This window comes from Parasteatoda tepidariorum, unplaced genomic scaffold (assembly GCF_043381705.1).
Source record: "Parasteatoda tepidariorum isolate YZ-2023 unplaced genomic scaffold, CAS_Ptep_4.0 HiC_scaffold_1737, whole genome shotgun sequence".
NCBI lineage: Eukaryota > Metazoa > Arthropoda > Arachnida > Araneae > Theridiidae > Parasteatoda > Parasteatoda tepidariorum.
Genome location: NW_027261462.1, coordinates 1 through 4,444, shown reverse-complemented (window position 1 = coordinate 4,444; position 4,444 = coordinate 1).

The following is a 4,444-nucleotide window of genomic DNA, read 5'->3' as shown; positions in this document are numbered from 1 at the left end:
ATATATATATTAGGATCTGATATATATCTATTAATCTCATAAATAAAATAAAGTATGTATATCTCTCTCTCAACTTCGATGTCTCTCCTTATAACTTCAGCGGGGTTGAGTCTGCGATTAAATCGGTCTTAAGAGACATTGTAAAAATGGAATTTTCTCATTTTCATAAAACTCGACATTGATATGAATTTAAATGCAGACAGTTTTGATTTATTAGACACTTTAAAGATATTTTAGTGACGTTTTCCAGCTTTTAGTTCTTATTAATAGAAAAAAGAGCTTATTACACTTTCCTTCATATTTATAATTATTTTTTTATTCGATGCATCAGATAAACTCATTGATCAACGTGAATGCGGTAGCATAGACAGACTACGACAGACTACAGTCGTTTTGCGTGTAAACCTAACTTCGACTACAAAAATATCTGAAGGAAATTTTCTTTGTTTTAATATTCAGATGATAAATTAATAAATCAATGCACGGCTTCCAAAAAGGAAGAAAAAAAAAGACTACAACTACGTCAGGCAACTAAATCATGAAAATTCGGAAGCATTGAAAAGTTGAAAGTAAAAAATTGAAAAATTTGAGGAAATCTGGTTAGTCCAAAAAGTATCGTATAACTCCTTTTCAGTGTAGTATTGGACTAAAGACCATTAGCGTAAAGACATGAACATGATTTTTTATAGACATTGACTAAGCAAAAAAAAGCATGATTTGTATTTTTTTTAAATATTTTTTCGTACCTTGTATTAAAAGACTCCTGTCAAACTGAGAAACTTAAACTAAAACAAGTTTTAAAGTGGAACCCTCAAGGCAATAGAAAAAGACCAAGATTTAAAATTACTGGGCTGTGGTCGATTATATTTTAATTTATTTTGTAACCGTCGTTGAACACCCGACCCAATTTTGAGTTTATGACAATCAGTGTTCAAATCTGTTGCTGTGTAATTTTGAACCGGATACAGATAACGAAGGATTAAGTATTGGATGAAATTTTTACTCGTGGAAGGCGATTATAAGTGAATTGAAAACAATAGTAAAGACGTGGAAAGGGACGAAATATATGACCACAATCAGGTGAAATGAAAAGCTATAATAGACGCCCTACGCTTCAAATTGAAGTAGGGAGGAATATGCATGTATGTAAGCATGCCAAACTAAACTATGCCTGCCACGATCATCGATATCATAAATATTATAATAAGGAATAATATGATACATACCTTTTGTATGTTAGTGCTGACAAAGTGGCTCCAACAAGAACTATAAAGAAAATAGTTCCCAGGACAATAAACACTAGTGGTTGCTCTATAAACGATTAAAAAAAGATTATAAAACTGAGCATGGAATGAAGGAGTTAATATAGAAGAGAAATAAATTTAGAAGTGTTTAGATCGTACTTATTTAAATTTCTCAGAATCAATGCAGTTTAAAGCTTTTTGAGGTTCAACTTAGATTGCCGAAGTCAATTTGATTGCTTTTTACTTTTAATTATAAACACAAAGATGTATATAATAACGCTCTTTCTTAGAATTTTGTGACTTCTCGTACATATTATTTTTCTATTGTTAATATTTACCAATAACTTGTTATATAACTGTAAATAATATAAGAAATGTTACAAATTAATTTTAAATAAATTTCTTTACACATTGGTTGTTATTCTTTCACAATCCTGTCATTTTGACTGCTTTTGGGCAATAATATATAATGTATATAATAATATATAAACTAAGTTTTAATCTTTCAAGTGTTCAGGGACCGTCAGTAAGTAACAAATGGATAAAAATTTTATATCTTAAATTTTTTAAAAAAAGTTTCATCTTCAAGCATTTTTTTAACAAGTTTTCTTATTTTTTAAGGGAAAGCTCAAAATTATAAAAAGTTTTTCACAAATTTTGTTTTGTACTATTAAATAAGATTTATTAAAAATGACGTCTGCATTACTGCTGGGGATTATCTCTCATAAAAGTATGTCTTCTTTCGTATGTATTACTTCCTAGTATCATTGCACTTTGTTGTACGATCATCATTAGAAGGGTTTTATCATTTGTAAATAAATCTTGTTTAATAGTTGGAAATGAAATTTGTGGAAAGTTGTTCTTTCCGTGTTCCTTCATCTAAGTTGGGTTAAAAGCAATGAGGGAAGAAGGGGGGGATTTGTTTACGTAAGCGTAACATTAAAGGAGAATAAAAAAAAATTATGTAAAGATGAAGATGTACACTAAATGACAAATTATAAAAACAATTATAAAAAAAAATTATACAAATTATAAAAAAAATTAATCTGGGATAAGGGAGTTCCTCACAAAATATGTGTACATATTTACAAAAATAATTCAAAATTGATGCGAAGCAACAAACATCTCGAATCCCTGCATCACCCCCCCCCCGAAGGGCAACTGAGGTGAGGAGTGAAGCAGTTTATCATAAAGGTGTAGATAATTTAAATGAAGTGGTTGAAGCATTTTGACAATACTCCGTCGTTAATATTACAGGCTGTGTCAGGTCTGAATATAGCGTTATCCTATTTCATTTATCATATTCGATTTAATTAAATCGAAATTGAAGATTAGATCAAAATTGCATTGCGTACACTTTGTAGCTTTGTTGAAGAACGATGCGTTTAATCGTTGCAGATAGTTATCAAAGTTTTTAATTTTGAGGTCATTGTTCAGTGTTATGTTGCTAAAAAAAAACTAGAATGCTCATTAAATAAATGTTTCTTTTTGTAGTTAAGGCCATCTTGGTATGGCGATAAAGAATTGGTCGATGTGCTTGATATGCAGCATTAGATATCTTGACAATAGTTGAAACATGATTCTGATTCTAAATATTTAGCACAGGTTACCATTGGTATTTCGTTATTAAATCGAGTTATCTTATTATTTTCATTTATTTTCTATCAGTTACTTTTTCTAAATAAAAGAACATTCAATTTTGAGGGATTAATTTTGATTTTCCATTTAGAGCACCATTTTTCTATGGAATCTATTTCATATTGTATTTTATGAATTGCTCTATTTGGATACATCAAATTTGATAGTATCACAGTGTCATATGCGTAGAATGCAGTTAGCAAGTTAGTGTCAACTTTTTATACCATGAAATATGTGCTATAAATTAGAAAGAGAATTGGGCCTGGTATTAAGCCTTGGGGTTCTCCTGCTTTAATGTATCTTTTGGATGAGATAGAGTCGTTGGTTTTATTATTAAATGTTGCTTCGGAAAGCAAATAATTTATCATCTTTTGAATAAGGCCAACGAGCTATACTGTAAAGACTTTTGCAACATCTAACATCAATATCTCAGGTGTTTCTCTTTTAAGCATCCCTAGGCTTATAAATTCCAGAATTCGAACTAATTGTTTTATTGTTGATAAGTTGCTTCTAAAGCCACATTGCTCATTTGGCAGAAATTTTAAATAGAGTTTTAATCTGTTCAATATTATTTTTTCTAGCACAGCTTAGTAAACAATTTTATGTACTAGTGAATTTGAGTTGAATAAAATTGCAGTGGTAGACACGCTATAGTATTAATTTTAACCATTGAATAGGTTGAATTTCAACAATTTTTACTGTACTGCATTTAATTTTTCGGAAAGTGGCTGGGAATTACTTGTGATTTAACTTTCACCAATATCAAATTTTTTATCTTGCAATAATACCTTCCCCACGACCTTCGGACGTGATCTGACTACGCCTACCTTGACAGAGATTCACTTCAATATGAAGGTTTATAATGAGAGTGCAATAACTGAGAACTCTGTTTAAAAGGATTTAATTATTTAGGTGAACCAATATTAAGTTTTTTTTTTCTTTTTGAGACAGCAGAAAATTTCTACATACTAATCTGTCAGAAACAAAATTTAACTACTTAGTAAATATTAATTAGATTTTACATCCTCGTGATAAAATTTATTTTTCTAGTTTAATAAAAAAATTGAAGAAAGAGACGAGCTTCCTTTTTAGTCAAATAATTATATCGTGAGTATTGCTTCAGATGATTGAACTATCTAATCCCTTTGTTGCCGCCTTCAATAAAACGCATTCAATTTTATTGTTGTAAAGAAGAAAAAAGTTGGTTATGGATGCCTCGAAAAACGTGTCTTAACAAACAGCCTTTATTAAAGTCGCCCTTGAATTGTGTAGCAGATAAAAATAGATTCCTTCAACACTTTATAGGCTCAAAATACTGTTATTTTAATTGTAACAGTTCAAAAGTTTGTTTTCGGTTTTATATGATCTACTAATTCACTTAATCATATAAATTCAAAATTTTTAAGGATGGTACGAATAAGAAATCTGGTTTTGTAAACCGCACCCATCTCAGACCTTGCAAACACAATAATGTTTCCATACTTACTGCAAAAATAGTATTACTAAGAAATAATAAAAAAGAGCTAAATAACATTATTTTATTATTAAGACACTTCAAATGT